Genomic DNA, 19,387 nt, shown 5'->3' with positions numbered 1-19,387 from the left:
ACACATTACTATGGACATAATTAAAATACTAGTTAAAATTTGTAAGAAATTTTAATTTATTCATTCATTTATTCTTTTTTTTCTATGTCTTATTCTGAGTGATTATATTATATATGCGACAAGTTCAGAATATTTATCCTGTACGATTTCCGTTTTTTTTTTAGGCAGGGAAATATGAATAAACTAAAATAATAATATTTTCATTCAAAAAGTGATAATTTTGAGATTTTTTCTTCAACTAAAATTGTTGAATAATTAAACAATTCCTTATTTCAATTAGTCATTTGAATCGTTTAGCTGAGAAACCCCATAAGTCAAGAAAACGAAATTTTTCAGGAAACACAAAAAACATTTTTTCGGAAAAACTTGACATTAAAATGATAAATAAATAATTGAATAGAATGAATTTAGCGTCTCTGAAAAAGATTCCAACAAGAAAAATTTAATTTTTTAACTGAAACTACTTAAAAAAATTATTTAAAGTTGATTTAATTATGGGGTTTCTTAACCACACGAAAAAAAAAGTTAAATCATTGTTTCTTTCAATGTTTCCACTCAAATCATTATTACACTGATAAAATAAAGTATTAAATATGTATTTGAACTCTAAAACTCAAAAATTATAATTAATTTGAACATTTTAATTAGTCTTATAACAGTCAACAATAAAACAACATTTGAAATTAATTTCCCAAAAAAGCGCGAATTTGAAGTAAAAAAAAAAGAAAGTTATTTTTGTAAAAGTGAAACTGCATATGTTGATTTGAGTCATTGACTTATGGGGTTTCTCAATTAAATGAAATTGTTGTCAACCCGTTAATTGTTTTTTAAACGCTGATTTGATGCATATTTTGATTGATTTCTTTGGAGGGACATCCAAAGAACCCAAAAATGCAAAAAACCCAATTTCGTAAAAAACATCACTTATGGGGTTTCTCAAATAAACGATTCATTTCTCTTTTGAACTCTTGCAATATTCTATTCTTTATTGTATATATTTTTTTTTAATTTGAGCTATAGTCTGGTAAAAACTGGTAACAATGAATTATTTATCTTAATTACTATACCGATGTGAATTGTTATTTTTTCTCATCAGCCTACGATCAGCTAATTTTCTGGTCAATGTTATTGATAGCTAGTCCACTCAAGACTGACGCACTCCAGTGGCTTACGGTGGTAAGATGTTCTGTGGTCCAGGTTATATCTTGTCGATGTCCACTCGAGGTTTGCATTGTACACATCGGAAGAAGTAGAATGGGAACTGTGTTTTACAATGTGAGCAAAACCCATGAATCTGCTCAAGTTTACTATCGTCATTCAACATGAATGGACAGTCATTATTGGTATGTCCTATTTGACGGCAATTCGAGCAGAATGGATCTTCTACTAATTTATTCGAGCATGGCTGGTATGTGTGAGCTCTTAAATCACATTTTTAGGCCACGATTATTTACATTTCTGACATCCTGGCGCGGCAAACTCCATTAGGCGGGTCCCGATGGTTTGATTCACTACTTCTTTGGTTGATGGCACTGATGCTTGCAAAGCTCACTAAAGGTATTGTCATTCTGCTGGTTAACATGCAGACACGATGTCTACATCCTCTTCAAACTTCATAAGACCGATGGTAGCTCTGACTTTGACAATTAGTGGTGTCAGAGCAAGAGCTGGTGGTAGTGCTGGTGTTGGTCCTGATCGTTTGTTTGCTTTATACGTGTGAATTAATCTAGTCGTTCGCTGACGGTAGATTACTGTTGCCAAATTGGGTTTAACTATCGTGCCAATAGAAATCAAATCTGTTTCTTCCGTGGGGATATCAAGTCTAATGTGTGATGGGGCTTTGAACGCAGGGTTGTTGTAATAAGTGTTATTACTAGTAGTTGTACTAGTTCTTGCCGATGATATGTTGTAGCCCTGGTGTACTACCGTAAGTCCCAAAAGACGTCAGCTTAACCCTAGAACTACAAATTTATTTTTTTAACCTGCAAACTACAAACGCGAGTAAATACTTACCCCACGGGATATTGCTCGTAAAAACGGTCTGAATGCAGTAATCTGAGTCATGAGCATTGGATTTTTTTTTTGTTTTTTTATGCCAAGAAGAATTGTGATACACAAATTCAATTGTATCTGGGTTGAGTTCGTTAAGAATCGATTTAAATAGCTGATAGTACTGAAAACCGGCCAAACCACCATTTAAGAAACAAACATTTATAACTATTTCTCTTAGCAACCGATTTTAAACGGGATTTCAAAAAGTGCACAGAAGGCTACGAGAAAAATATTACCGTCATAATGTTGTGCCGAAAAATTCTATTCATTTCGGACTTTATAAATTGAAAAAAAAATTTGTTCGTCGGTTGGCCCTGCTGACCAGCCCAAAACTCTTCGCTGTTTCCGAGCTCAAAGAATATGTTCGCAAATATTTTCGAGTCTACTTGATCAAATGATTGAAATCTTAAGGAAAGTTGATGGCCAACAAGGTTTTTCGATTGCCACCTTTAAAAATAGTCATAATAGCTTCCTAGGACCTCAAAACGTCGACATCTGATGAAAACTCGGTTTTCGAAAATCGGGGTGAAAGCAATAACTTAGAAATTTGCAATCCAATCGATGGTAAAGTTGAATTATAATTGATGAAATCTTGATTTTCAAGGATATATTTTAGTTTCTGTCTTAAAAATGTAAAAAAAGCGAAATTTGATACTGAAAAAAAAATTTAAAAGCACAGTTCCGATTTGACTTATTCAAATACAGTCGATTACTATGATTCTCTGGAAGTCTCGGATTCTGTTAAAGTTTTCGCCAGTCAATCGACACTTCTTAAATTGCATCTTTTTGCCATCATCTGCCAAACAAAAAAAAGAAATGCATATAAATTTTTTTGTTATTCCTGTTGTGTGGGTACTTCAAATTTGAAAATCATCACCGAAAATTATGTATGTATGGTTTTATTGTAAAATGAGGTAACGAAACCTGAATTAAATTTATATTAATCAGAAATTAAAAAAGAACTTACCTCCACAAAACACTAACAAGAACTTTAAACCGGGGTGGATATCAAGCCCACATGAGCTTGAAGTCTTTATGCCGTCACAGTAAGCAAGAAACTGAAGGTTTTTGTGACTTCACCCTATTTGTAGAACCTTGAACTAAATTATGTTATAGGTCTTCAGTCAAAAATGTCACTGGCTAACTTAAAATCATAGTCCAAAGTTTACCTAGGGTAGATATTTACCCCGGATTGTAGTTCTAGGGTTACAAAATTGCTAAAGTAATTATCTGTAATAGAATAAATTACATTAGATCTTAAATTCAGTTTCATTACGAGTGGTGTGTCTAGGAACTTCAAGAAATCAGAAACTTTCAACGAGTCTAGTACGATATCTTGTAAGCTGAAATATTAATGAAAGATGGTGATTTACAGCTGTGTTTAAAATATGGGCTTTTGTGCACAGGCGCGATCTTGCTAGCAAAGACTTCTGCTTTCTTACTAAGCGATTTTAATTTTATATACACTTCAGCACCTATGGGTAGTGTCATTTGTGCTAGTTCAGATTTCTGAGCTTCCGCTTGAGAAATTTGACTCTGGTTAATGTTTGTTTTCATCAAAAAGCGATAAAATCTATCATCATGCTGGGGTCGATTTCACACGCATGTTCAATGATTTGCTGCGCAATTATTCTAGATATCGCGGATCTCTTCTATAATTCAAATACACTGGACTGCAATTTAATGAACTGTGTATGGAAATGTTGTATGTTTATGTTAGTTCTGATAATTGGTCATCCTATTTATAGTGGTTGTCAGTCAGGAACGTCTCAATTTATAATTTTGGGTTCTGGTTTATTCGATTAATAGGATTTGCTTGTGGGCAATAAGGTGGTGAATGTTCATGTTCGATGGCATAATCATTTGATTATGACTCTATCTATATCTTTGTTACAAAATTTTGTTCGTTTGTATGATATTAAGACACGCAGCCATCCTCACCTACTGAAAATGTGACGTAAAAAGTCTGCGACTTTTTTACCCATCAGTTCATCAACTTATTCAAACTTTGAACACCGTGGTTGAACATCACATAGGACAAGGATATGGATTTTTTGTCTGGTGGATTTAAGTAATGGTCCCGCAGTATTAAATGATACACATTCCCATAATTCTGTAATCGGTCGACGTTGTCCCAAGACGTTCGATAGAGTTGTGTCCTGTTTTAGTATCAAACACTCGGTGTAGTTTGACACATATTTCGTGGTATCCCTGTACATACCAGGGTAATAATATAGAGTGGTCAAATGATCGTAAGTTTTATGTATTTCTTAAAGTCTAGATGTCAAATACTCAATTATTATCTTGAGTACATTTGATCAATCTGATTCTGGTGCAACCGATTTCCAATTTTCTGTAGCTTCCTCCACATAGTTGAAGGGTGGTCGCTCTTGATGATAAAATATCTGGTCTATATCTATTTCCGATTGTAAAAATCGGTCTGGACACGATTGTACTTCCTTGAATTTTTTTGTTTTCTAATCAGTAGTAATGACTCGTTACGCCATATAAGATAGTGTTCTGTCAATGATAGTGTCTGGAGCTATGTATTTTCGAGATAGAGAGCATCCAGAGTTTCTTTTCCTGTTTCTGATCTGTGTATCATGGTTATAGGGTAGTTCAAACCCTCCATTGCCCATCTTGCGAGTTTACCTCTGGGGTCCTTAATATTTTTAAGCCATGTTAAGCTAGCATGATCCGTAATCACCGTGAAACGATATCCTTCAAGGTACCCCCTTAACTTCTTTACAGCCCACTGTCAATCATTCTTTTCCAGTGGTAGTGTAAGTTCGTGGAGTTGAATGGTCGGCAAATAGCTGTGATGAAAAATTCTTTATTTTCTGCTTTTGGAATGTGCACTAAATGGATGATATGTACAGACACCATATCATTTAGAATCGTAAGACAGCGCTGTATTTTGTGGTTATTCGAATGCTCGCTGACGAGGTAATTTAGTCAGATATGTCTGGGAAAGTATTTTGTAGGTCTAATTGAGCAGGAGTCTATGGATTGACTATAACCGTTTTAATGCAATTTTTTATGGTTATATTATTTATTCACTTTCGGGTTTGCTAAATCAAGTTTTACATGTAATTAGTAGATTTATTAATTACGGCATTGTTGTGGTTTGTTGTACTATTTTTATCGACATTGTAAGAGAAATAATTTATTATCTGGTTGTATGCAATATTTCATTTGAAATAATGTCTTTATCTATTTGGATGATATTTTAAGAAAGTTTGCGTGAATAGTGTGTGTTTCTACGAAATTTATAAGTATTCAGCGATGCTAGTTGACGAAAGGGCCGGAAACTGGCAACGTTACAATGATGTTTTTTGCCATGCAATTTTTCCACACATATGCTGATGGTTAACGGAAGGAATGCTAGAAATGTTAGATATATTGATTTTTGACTCAAATTTTTATTTATGGAATTACGAAATTATTTATATTATTGTAACGAAGTTTACGTTATATTTGAGGCAATGGACAGTGTAGGATTTGGCGACGCCGCAACTTATAGCCAAATTATTCGTATAAATGGACTGATAAAGTATATACTGTCACCGGTAATTCCCTAATGGGCCCCATTTTAGGCGCCATTGGACCGAAGTTAAATAAAACTTGTGTTTGTTACTTTATGGGGCTACCAAAATAGACCTATCCAGGCCGTACCTCAATCAATGGATAACCTAATGTCTCACTCACTGAGTCACTACGTCAAATCCAAACAGATTGTCAGAAATCTTTACTCACCCGAAAAGGGTAAAATGGGTTAAAATATATTGTTGACCCATGTACCAAAAGTGACAGTTGATAAGACAGTTCTGGAAGGATATATTGCGAAATAAGAAGGTTAGAGTGAGATGAAGCTATGAAGTTTGCAAAGTAATTAATTACATGAAATCATGGTGCAGCCGTTAGATATGCAAAGTCTCTAAAAAGTAGGTGGAGTAATAGATTTTGATTTTCTACTTAGTTATACTACTTGACACACGCCGATGAGATCCGTGCATTAGGTATCTGGTCTATACACAGGTGAAAAGTAAGTGTTGGAGCTCTCAGCCATTCACGTAATTAAACAAATCTCGCCGTGACCAAGTAAATAATTGATTAATCAATACAACGAGAACAAAGTCTGTGTTCTTTTCACAAAAGACCCTTTTCACGCCCGTTTTGGTATGCAAGCCCTTCGTACATCCCTATCTTCTACTATATTATGTAGTAAATGGAATAGGCCTTTTAATGCAAGATTTGAAATAAATTTCAGAACTTTTAATACACTAATGCAAAAAATTAAAGGAGCAGAAAAATTTTATGAATTTTTTAGAGATTTTTGGAAGGCTATAACTTGGTGAAAAATAATCGTATCGAGATTTTAAAAAAAGCATTTTATAGCTTAAAATCTCTAGTTTTGGTGCATTTTTTTCAAAATTTTTTAAAAGCTCCGGTTATTGCGCAAACGTGAGAAATACCGCGAGACAAAAAATTTCTAAATTTTTTTTTTTTTTCGAAGAGCCCACGGACCGCGGAAAAATTCTTTCAACTAAACGAATGTATAGCTCGTTTAGCAAATTTATTCAGCTTCAATTTGGTTTTTTTATAACCTCGTAAGACGATTTGTCGCAGAGATATCAGCCGTCAAACAGAAAATGATCCTTTTGGCTTTGATCTTCGATATTTCAGGTACCAATGATCGCACAGAAAGTTCAACGGCGGCGTTAAAAACTTGAATAAATTCCCTCCAAGACCCTGCCATCATTTTTTTGAAAAAAAAATTTTTTTTATTTTTAACATTCATTAGAAATAAGTACAAAAAAATGACTTTTTTTGTTTTTTTAGTAAATCAACCGCTACTCTGCAAATATCAATAAGCAAAATAATGTTGCCAGGGAATTTTTTAGCTTAATGTACCTCCAAGACCCCTGTAAATTTTTAAATTGATCTATCAAACCGTTTTTTGGAAATCATCGATCAAAGTTTAGCTAAACAATTAAAGGAGCAAGTTTTGTTCCTTTAATAGTGTAATCATAATCAAAATGAAAAAATTATTTTTTCTGGACTTTTCTCAAATTTTTGCGTTGGTGACTCAGCAAATGCAAAGAAATGACAAAAAAATTAAAAAATTTACAAAAAATGGCAAAAAAAAATTTAGAACACAAAAAACAAGTTTCAATTTTGTGACGCGTGAGCTGACGCCTATCCGTCTAATACTAATGAACAAATATTAGATAGATATATTTTAGTTCAGAAAGCAATACATTTTATTGTAGTTTCATTAGGCGCTATACAGCTGCACATAAATATCGCATTACATTAGTTGTATTGTCACGTAGCGATTCAAACGTGAATCGCTGCGCGCGCTTTCCCATTTCGCCGTGACTTTAACAACACCTCCTAGCTATTAAAGCGCATTTATTTATTATAATATTTTATTATATAAGTATTGAGACAAATCGCTTATTATCTTCGCGATTTTTACCAGCAGCCACCAGAATTCGCGAGTTGAACCCTGGCTTAGGCTGGCCTCTAACAAATTTTATTTTTATGCTGGACAGAGCAGTGGGCTGGGGTTCTTGCAAAGCAAAGACCCGCACTTATTCAAACTCGGCAACGTATATAAAAAAGCTTATCAACTTACCTCACGGCTGATAATTTTTATGCTGCTTTCTTACAGCTAATTTACTTATTATTTCTAACTTAATTAATAGTAATTTATCGTATTAAATAATCTCACCAGTATAGTAAGATAGGGATAGAATAAGGTGATGAATACAATAAGGAAATTATTAGGACAATGCGCAAGTTTATTGCCAATTATAATAAATTCAATTACTTACAATAAGAGTTCACGCAGAATACAGAATAATCGTGGTCCTGGCTGGCACGCAGGATACGCAGTAGTGATCACGTGGAATGAATCCTTATCACACTGATTTTATTATTTAATTTAATAATATTACCGCGAATAGGTCGCCGGTAACGTATAATATTTTATATGCTTAAAGTTTAATTATAACTAAGAACTAATAAACAATATAAAAGATACTATTTTGCAAGGTAATTGCCAGAACGAAATATAAATTTTACAAAATGTAAAGTACGCTAATATTGCAAGTAGATTGCCTGATTAATAATTAATACTGAATAATAGAGACGTCTGAACGCTAATTGATCCAGGATCGAAGTGAAGTTCGATAAATTTTGGGCATAGGGCTAGCCTCCTGACTCTGTCCCCACTTCCTTCAGACAGACATGCGTCGACGTGACGAGCTGTCATGTGACCACGGCACTATGACATCAACGTCAGACGGCAACGAGACAGATCAAAGCGGGAACCGCAAGGCTGAGAGTGATGAAGGACAATTCACATTGTCTCAATCCCCCCCACCAAGCCAAGGTTACCCCTTTGGATTCCCGTCTAGGTTGTCTGACTGTAATAATAATACAAAATAATAAAAAAAAATATTTACATCACGCTATTTACAACGGTGCGAATAAATCGCCCGGGGGTTGCAAGTGACTTGCCAGTATTCGAAACGAATTTTTAGTTGTAAGAATCTTGCCAGAGAAAGTAAGAGGAACATTGCTGGTCAACCACCAGTATTGCAAGTAAATTGCCAGTTAAAAGTAAAAAGATCATTGCTGGTCAATCGCCAGTATTGCAAGTAAATTGCCAGATTGGAATTCTTAAGTCGATCGCAAGCCGCTGAGAATACTGTGGCCAAATATCTGCGTCCAGCCACCAAATTTCAGGCCCACCTCAATCCTGGGACTTCGACCTGGATCAATAATTACTCCTGACAAAATAAATAAAATAATTTGTGAAATATTTTAACTTAATGCTAGGTATATAAAAAAACGTCGTTTGAAATATTTAATTTCCAGCAACCCCTAGGCTGTAAAAAAAAATTCTCTTTTTTTTTTTTTTTTTTTTTTTTGTAGTTTATCTGCCAACTGCCACAGGACTTGAAGCTGTAAATGAAAGTTATTACAATTGGCAATAATTAAATGAATTAATGAGATGGATATGATTGAATGTCGGTGTGTTTATTTAGATTTACATCTAAATCGGTAACGCAAAGAGGTAATTTTATTCGAATTTTTTAGTTGCTCGCAGGTGACTACGGTGAAACTGCTCTACGTCCTCCTGGCTGTATTTCGCTGAGATCCAGTCCTTGTACCCCGGGTATCTTCCATTACAAGCATTGCAGTATGGGTCGAACAATTGACTTGGGATACCGCAACCTTGACAGCGTCCCCGAATATAATCCTTGTATTGTTTGTCATGGGGGCGGAAACACGTTGCCGTTGTGACTTGGTCTTGGTAGCAGACATGACACATGTCAGGCCGCCATGGTAACTGACATTCGGCAATTTTATGGTCCCGTTGCCGACAATTTTGACACGCGTTCGTAATATATAACGACTGAGCTTGCGTCGTTACCGTTTGTGTCCATGACTCTCTGAGCTCGGTGTGGCATACGCGAGGCTTGACGGTGACGCAGATTTTTTCAATGGCCTTGCAGAAGGTGTTGAAATCCATAAAATGGAGACCGTTGTGGATTACGACTTGTTGTGACGTATCTTGAGCCGCTGCAGTAGGGTTTGGCGATGATACGGTGTTCATTCCAGACAAAAATTGTTGGTACGCCTCTTTTGGCTGCAGTGGGACCTGATACTTCGGAGCTGCGGTCGTCTGGGAATATGGTAACGAATTGGCGAACGTTACCATTTGGATTTTGGTCTTGATGTCCTTATGAATAGCACCGGAAGCTCGCAGTGTCGTCATTTCCTTCTCGGTCAGCTCTTGACGCGCCATTCTTCTGGCGAGCAGTGACGATGGTGGAAATCTGGCATTTTCTGGTAGTGGACGTTGATACGCGCCCTCACGGATTTTAAATCCAGGATTTGGACCACACGCTGACGATTGTTGGGCCAGTAACGGTAAAACCGATTTATTGTTTGGGGTAGTACCAATATCATATTCTACCTTGGCTGGAGTAGAAGGTATAACCGGTGTCTGTGTTGCTTGGCAACCGATTTCTTTAGTGATTGGTGGTGTTGGTACGGTGACGGCTTGAAGCTTCTGCATGAGTACTTCCAGACTTGGCATCTTCAATTCAGAGATCATCTGCTGACTTTGCTGGACTTGCTCCGATAACTGTTGGAGTTGGGCCGTGAGGTGATTGATCGAACTTGATTCGGGAACAGTTGGGGGTGTTTTTAGTGATTCCAACTGTGTCTGTAGGTCTGCAACCTGCTCGGTATTGGTTTGGATGATTAGCTGGAGGTCTTCGAGTCTCTCGTCAATACGCTCCATCCACTGAGTATCAAATCTTGATACCCCAGAGGCCGATGATGTCGCCGTAAGACGCTGACTTGTAACTCGATCAATACGAGCGTGGAGCTTACCGAACTCATCTTTCATAAACTTGGTCAGTGTTTCGACCATCACTGACGTAGGTGTTGTAGCAGGACTTGGTGCATATAGTACTGACGAGGGTCGATTAAATTCCAGACCAGTCGTAGTTTGCCATGGCGGCAACGAATTTTGGGACCCAGCGAATGATGCTGATCCAGTTGACCACGTTGATGATGGTGCGACTGTTGTGGTGATGACAGGTGCAGCCGGTGACGAGGTTGGCGATGTTGTTGCAGTGGTAGATGGTACTTCTGATGTAGATGTAGATTCGGTGTCTAATGAAAGTGACAATGAGACAGATGGTGGTGTAGTTGGATGAGTGGATGGTGTTTCTGAGTCGGATATTTCACCCTCAGACTCATGAAGTGAGACTTCGGTATCCGAGTCTCCAAAAATTTTCACTTTCATGATGAGTGATCTGGAATATATCGAAAATAATCAGTTACGTCTTCGAGACCGTCTGGGAATTTTTAAGTCATTGTAATAATATGTGCCAATATCGTTACCGGCATCATCTTGCAATTTAACTACTAGAGGACTTAAAATTTTAGACACAATGGCGGGTCCCGAATATTTCGGTGCTAATTTAGCACTGTAACCATCTACTTTTTTACTCAATTTTTTATTTAAGTAGTAAACTTCATCACCGACTTTTAAATCTATTGGAGTATGAGAGAATTTTTGTTTATTTTGTTTACGCGTACGTTCCCGAGCTTTCAACATATTTTGCTCAACAAAATGTCTTAATTCGATCGCACGGTCCATTCGGGCTTGCCAAACGGTAACGTCAGATACGTCTAGATTTTCGAGAGGGTCGGTATCGTTAATTAGTCGTGCGTCACGTCCGTGATTTAAATAGAATGGTGACACTCCTAAGGCAGTGTGTACCGAGGTATTGTACGCGAATTTTAAATCATCGAGATGTTCATCCCAATCTTTTTGATTTTGACTCGTAAACGCGACAATCATAGGTTTAATTGTGCGATTACAGCGTTCAACAGGATTTGCACAGGGGTGACCGATAGGGGTTGGTGTGAATTTTATGTTAAATTGACTAATTAAATTAATTATGTCTTTATTTATAAATTCTTTGCCATTATCAGAGATAATTTGACAAGGAGGGCCCCAATGATTAAAGACAGCCGTCAGGTGATGTTTTATAATTTTGCCCGATTGTTGTTTCAGCGGAAAGATCTCGAGATAACGTGTATAAAGGTCTTCAATAACGAGAGCATATTGATTTCCCATAGTTGATCGAGTATAGGGACCAATAGTGTCAATCGAGATAATGGACCAAGGTTGGGTTGGTGGTCTTGTGCCGATATATCCTTGCGGTTTTGTCTGGTCACTTTTGGTCATTATACAAGTCTCACAAGCTGAGACGTAAGATGCCACGTCTTTAAACATTCCTGGCCAGTAAAAATTATCCCGTATCCGTTGGTAAGTTTTATCGATCCCGAGATGGCCTGATTGGGCTTCGCAGTGGGCTTTTTCGATAGCTGGACGAATTTCTGGCTCAGTTAAGACAATTTTCCAGGGATTTAATTCACCGAGTATTTCCTTGACAGCTAGTGGACGGTAGAAATACAATTTATTATTCTCATATTTCCACTCACGGTAATTATCCGGATATTTTTGAACAACGCGGACTTTTTCATCATACCAAGCGGAATTTTGCGCAATTACGCACAGCGATGGAGAATTAGGATCTGAAACGAGTAAATTGGCAGTCTCTGATTCTTCATATCGACGTGAAAGCGCGTCTGGAGCTTCATTCTGCGTACCCCGATAGTGAACAACTTCAATATCGTAAGCAGAAATGTCAATAGCCCATCTGGCTAATCTACCTGCAGGATCTTTTAGCGAGTGAAGCCATTTCAATGCGGAATGATCAGTATAAACCGTGACTGGTAAACCCTCGATGTAACCGCGTAATTTCCGTAAGGACCACACGACAGCAAGACATTCTTTCTCTGTTGTCGTGTAATTCATTTCTGCTTTATTTAAAGGTCGACTCAGACAGATAATTAAATTTTCTCGATCAAGTTCTGGATCATACTGTGTTAAAACAGAACCTAATCCAGTGTTGCTAGCATCGGTATATAAACGATATGGTAAGTCTGGGTGAGGTAATGACAATGTTGCAGCCTTTAACAGAGCTTCTTTCGTTTCAACAAAAGCTTTCTCTTCAACATCTGTCCATTCCCAAGGAACTCGAGTACTCGTCAGCTTGTTCAAAGGACCTTGGACTTGTGCGACATTTTTAAGATGTTTATGGTACCAGTTAACTAATCCATTAAATCTTCGCAGTTCCTTACGGTTAGTGGGTCGTTTATAATCTGCAATCGGTTCTAATCGAGCTGGATCGGGTTTCAAGCCCTTTTCATTGATGATAAAGCCCAAGAAATGAACTTCAGAGCACCCAAAATGACTTTTTTTCTCATTCATCTTTATTCCAGCCTTGCGGAAGCTTTCGAAGACAGCTTGAAGGAGGATTTTATGTTCTTTTAAGTCATCGCTGATAATTATCCAGTCGTCGAGATAAGCAAAAATTTTATTTTCAGCTTCACTGTGAGAAAATTGTGTTTTTAACGAATCAACAATTTCTCGTCGTACCGTATCCGAGACTTCTTGATAAGTACTGGGGGCATTTGTAAGACCAAACGGCATCCGGATCCATTCAAATAAACCTCGTCCATCTACGCAAAATGCTGTATATTGACGGCTATTTGGCTCAACTAAAACATGATGAAAGGCATCACTGACATCAAGTACTGAAATTACTTTAGCACCCTGTAGACTTGACAAAATACGGTGCATGATCGGTAACGGATAAGCAGATTTTTTCGTGACTTTATTAAGTGGCCGGTAATCGATGCACATGCGCCAAGTATTGTTTTTCTTCGGTACCATTACCGGCGAACATGCCCAAGCACTGTTCGAAGGCTGAATATAACCCTTCGCAAGTAATTCATCTACTCTATCATGCATCGCTTTCATTACTGGAGGACTTCTACGATAAGGTTTGGTACGCACCGGAGTGTCATCAGTTAGTTCAATGCGATGTTGAACTAAGTGTGTTAAACCCAATTTGACCTGTTTATTTTTCTCGAATTCTTGGGCTAAAAATCGTTCAAGATCGGCCCGTTCAACTGAAGAAAGTGCATTTAATGATGTTAGATTGGTGAATCCGGACCGAGAGAAAAATGAATGAAGGACATTACTGGTATTTAATTTCCAAGTACTATCCTTGGAATTTACTTGAATCTCTGCTAGCTGCCAGAAATCAAGACCAAGGATGACTGGAGTAGATAATTCAGATAAAACACTCAACCAAGTAATGATATCGTGACCGTCAAGTTTTATTTTAAATGGCGCTCCACCACGTGTTTGCGTGGACTTGGAGTTAGCCATTGTTACCCCATGAGTGCTAGTGGGATCAGGTGTGAGGTCTTGCAGCTGATTTTCTTTGATTTGTTCGTAGGCAATCTCAGAAATATAGCTGCGCTCACTCCCACTGTCCAGTAGTGCTTCCAATTCATATTTACCGATAGAGATTTTAGCAATCATGCGACTGACTGTCGAAGGTGCTTTAAGACTCGCTGAAGACGTCATGAGACTGTAACTATTATTATTACTGAGCATCGGCAGTAATGTACTTTGTTTAGTGTCTGCATTCAGTGATATCGAGAAATTTGGGGCATAAGCAATCTCTTCACTGGAATCAGAGCGATACTTGTCGATCTCTGAGTCATATAAAGGACTAATATCCTCCCTTAGATCACAGAGAAGGGTATCGTCTGCATCTGAGTTATTCTCAAGATTTAAGACCGTTGGCCGTTGCCGTTTTTCAGTGTCTGAATCAATTAATGAATTTTCGATTGAAACTTTTGGTCGATTTTTATTAATGTTATTTTTAGAATTACGCGACGGGTTTATGGATTTTTTAATTTTAGATTTTAAAGTTTTTATCGGATTTTTAAATTTTGGTGTTTTGACATGTAGAATTTGCTGTGACGCTTCAGAACTCGTTTCCCAATTGGACTCTGCATCTGCCAACCTGTCCGTAATTTGGTCGAGAGGAGTTGTGAAATCGATTAAGTCGACGTTGGAATTTTCCGAAACGTTACCGACCAATTTTGGAGCATCCGAAGCGATAGGATAATTTAAAAAGAATTTTTCGTTACTGATCATAAATTCAGGCGCATCGGGATTTAATTTAGACAACTCAGATGTGACGTTCGATTTATCCGAATTTTTAATTGACACAGAGGCCCTGGTAACGTGATTGGTGTCTACCAGGGCACTTACTCGTTTTTTGGAGGCGAGGGACGAGAACGAAGGGGCAATCCCGCTTTAATACGTAACTCATCAGTTACGGGCCCACAACAAACTTCAGCAACATGACCAATTCTCCCACAACGACCGCAGACAGGAGCTTTTGGTGTAATATTTGGTGACACTGGGGGTGTACTGACTTTTCCCGGTGACGTATTAACAGTAGTTTGATTTAACTTCTCTAGAATAGTTTTCATCATCGACTCAAAGTTACTTAGTGAAGTAGAAAACTCAGAGTTTGGACTTTTGAAATGTGAATCAAATTGAACCGGGTTTTGCATGTTTTTAAAATTATTGAAATTTCTATTTTTATTAAAATTATTATTTCTATTGAAATTATTTCTATTGGGATCATTATTTGAAAAATTATTATTACCGGGGGCTGAGACAGATACCTGTGCAGTTTCCATACTGTTTAATTGGTCTATTTCTGAATCTTTGATGGAATTTAATTGAGTACGCGTTTTGATTCTACTGTTATTCTCTTTATGACTTTTAAAGTGGGGATTCAGTGCATCAGCCGTTGGCTGCCAAGCGCTGACCCGAGTGTACAACTCCGCGTACGTCATTATGGTCGTGTCCGAAAATTTTTGTAAAAATTGCAGATTGAATCGCGACGTTATAATTCGAATTTGCTTTGTCTGCGGTAACGGGTCTTCTAATTTTGCAAATTCACTTTGCATACGATTAATGAATGCAACTCCTGTCTCGTCGTTGCTTTGTTTGGCCGAGTAAATCCCCTGCAACACCGATTCATCCGTCTGTTGCACTTGCCAAATTTTAAAATATTCTTTAAACGCCGACCAGCTGTGAAATAAATGCTCGTTGAGATAGTACCATTCCAGGACGTCGCCGTTGAGAGTGTTGGTTACGACTGCGTGAAAATTCTCAAACGAAATTTCATTACTGACCATTCGCTGCTCTATTAATTTTAAATATTTCTTTGCATCGATAGGGGAAGACCGATCACGAGAAGGAAACGAAACACCCCAAGATTTGACGAGACGACTGAGATCGTATAACCGCATAGAATTAGAACCACTCGTGTTTGAATTTCCCGCTGGAATTGTATATGTGTTATACCACACTGATGGCTGTGTTTGTGGGTGTGTGGACGGCAATGGGGCTTGTGCGTTGATGTTCACATACGCTGGTGCATGGTTGCTGCTGTGTGCTTGTGTATGTGTGCATGGGAGCGAAGGCTGTAAATTCATATGTGGTGGTAATGTATGAACTGGTGGTGGGACCATCGAGTGCGCGTACGGTTCACGCGCAGGTAAGCTATACGTGACGGGCTGCTGCCCGCTCGCTTGCGTTGCCGGGGTGAATGCATGTGGGTATGAGTTGACATAGCTGGTAGGGAGAGGGTTTGCTGCTTGTGACGTCACAGTGGCAGCGGGAAATAATTCTCTCGGCATCAAAATACTTGACGCATTTGACTGAAAATTCGGGGGTGGTAATTGTGCACCCGGGGGTCGTAAGACCGTACTCGATATCCGAAGCAAATGCTGACGTTCAGCTTGCAGAGCTTCAATTTCTGTCCGTAGTCCCGAAACTACGTTTTGCAATACGGCGACGGAAGTCGTATTTTGAGATTCCGAGATGGGTATAACCCCAGTAACGTTGTGAGGGTTAACATCAACATTAACACCCGCGCTGGTGGTAATGACATTATTATGGTCGTTTACAGCTTGAGTTTGAGTACATATGGTGCTGTTATGTACACCGTCAGCCTGCAAAAGCCCAACGAGGTCGTCTATTGCACTCGTACTTGCGAGGGCCGCGCCCGATGTCGTGGGGAACAGTAGAAGATCAGCGGGATTGTTAGCTGAACTGACCGAGGGGGGTGGCTGTGCGATCGGCGTCCTTGGGAACGGCATAATTTGGCCGAAAGATTTTCTTTATTAGTCAAAATAAATTCTTTGCAGCAATGACTTATCAAGATTGTATAATTGATACTTTTATTTAATCCGACTAATTAAAAGTTTTATCGGATTATAAGTAAATTTGTTCAGTCAATAATTATCGAGTTGAGATTTTAATTAAAGCTGTAAAGATTATTTATTTATTAATAATTTATTTTGGTACGTAGGGTTCTTGATGAGTCATAAATTTTAATTTGTTACTGCAAAGATTTTATTTGTAATTTGTTTAAGTGTTTATTTTAATTAGTTATGGGTAAGAGGTTTGTTGAGCAAAAGCAAAAAAAAAATTATATTTTATTTTAAATCGGAAACGTAGATAATCTTTTGTGTCACTAAGGAATTATTTACCGTACGAACAAAGATTTTATTTTAAATTTTTAGGTATTTATTTTAATATTTACTTTAGGTGGTTTTGTGCGTAGCACAAGATCGTAGCCGGAAAAAATAAACTCTAGTATCTTGGATCACGACGTGTATAGCTTAGTATACTCTCAAGGTCAAAATGCATGAAATGTTTATGAGAACGAAGCCGGCACAAAATATTACAATGACAAATTTTATTTTATATTATTTTAGAAATAGAATAAATAATTTATAATAAGAAAAATTTGGAGATTAATTATATAGTGAAATTAGGTAATGATTATGACATGTTATGATGTGATGATTGTAGGGGAATGGGAATCTTTTTTTTTTTTTTTTGATACTGGTAAGAATTTTATAAAAGTTATTACTGGAAATTTTATGAAATTTTACCGTGAGGCCGTGAGAAAAATTAATAAAGACTTTTCGTTACCCGTTTGAACTACTGCAAAGTCCCTGTTCGAGCGCCAGTTGAGACAAATCGCTTATTATCTTCGCGATTTTCACCAGCAGCCACCAGAATTCGCGGGTTGAACCCTGGCTTAGGCTGGCCTCTAACAAATTTTATTTTTATGCTGGACAGAGCAGTGGGCTGGGGTTCTTGCAAAGCAAAGACCCGCACTTATTCAAACTCGGCAACGTATATAAAAAAGCTTATCAACTTACCTCACGGCTGATAATTTTTATGCTGCTTTCTTACAGCTAATTTACTTATTATTTCTAACTTAATTAATAGTAATTTATCGTATTAAATAATCTCACCAGTATAGTAAGATAGGGATAGAATAAGGTGATGAATACAATAAGGAAATTATTAGGACAATGCGCAAGTTCATTGCCAATTATAATAAATTCAATTACTTACAATAAGAGTTCACGCAGAATACAGAATAATCGTGGTCCTGGCTGGCACGCAGGATACGCAGTAGTGATCACGTGGAATGAATCCTTATCACACTGATTTTATTATTTAATTTAATAATATTACCGCGAATAGGTCGCCGGTAACGTATAATATTTTATATGCTTAAAGTTTAATTATAACTAAGAACTAATAAACAATATAAAAGATACTATTTTGCAAGGTAATTGCCAGAACGAAATATAAATTTTACAAAATGTAAAGTACGCTAATATTGCAAGTAGATTGCCTGATTAATAATTAATACTGAATAATAGAGACGTCTGAACGCTAATTGATCCAGGATCGAAGTGAAGTTCGATAAATTTTGGGCATAGGGCTAGCCTCCTGACTCTGTCCCCACTTCCTTCAGACAGACATGCGTCGACGTGACGAGCTGTCATGTGACCACGGCACTATGACATCAACGTCAGACGGCAACGAGACGGATCAAAGCGGGAACCGCAAGGCTGAGAGTGATGAAGGACAATTCACATTGTCTCAGTATTTATATTATTTTGATTAATTATTTAATTATGATTTATTTTTGAATTATTGATATTATTGTTTATTATGCTTATGTTTTGAAAATTATTTTGAATTTTATGTACTTAATCGATATTTTCATTTCAGTTAGTAGCACACGTGCGCGTATGTATTGTACAAAAATATCGACCGAAGGGAGAGTAAGCCGTTATGGTGGGGATAAAATCCAATATATCCCTCCCGCCACGTGGTGCACTGAAATAATTATTATTTTATTGTTTAAAGGGTTAATTATGATTATCTTTACAAATATTGGTGAATAACATTATTTCGTTCATTGTTGTTAGTTATTTTAATATATATGAATGCTAATGCATTCATATATTCTTAGATTGGTGTTTTAATATTTTTTAAACTTCAATGGCAATCCAATCTCATTTATTGTAATATTTGGCTAGCCTCTCTGTGCTAGCACTACAATTACTTTTTATTTCAAAACGGTTTCGCCCCGAATATACTTGCTGGGCTCATCAGTAAAGTTGATGCAAGTATATTCTGCTTTAGACCGTATAATTGATGTTAAATTTTTACTTACTTCCATTTTTTTCCAAATTTGGAAAAAAATGGAATTTTTCTCCACTCCATGTTTAATGCCTTTTATATTTATTGTTGTTAGTTATTTTAATATATATGAATGCTAATGCATTCATATATTCTTAGATTGGTGTTTTAATATTTTTTAAACTTCAATGGCATCAATTATACGGTCTAAAGTAGAATATACTTGCATCAACTTTACTGATGAGCCCAGCAAGTATATTCGGGGCGAAACCGTTTTGAAATAGATTGGTGTTTTAATATTTTTTAAACTTCAATGACATCAATTATACGGTCTAA

This window comes from Microplitis mediator, chromosome 11, assembly GCF_029852145.1.
Source record: "Microplitis mediator isolate UGA2020A chromosome 11, iyMicMedi2.1, whole genome shotgun sequence".
Lineage (NCBI taxonomy): Eukaryota > Metazoa > Arthropoda > Insecta > Hymenoptera > Braconidae > Microplitis > Microplitis mediator.
Note: the sequence above shows the minus strand (reverse complement) of the source record.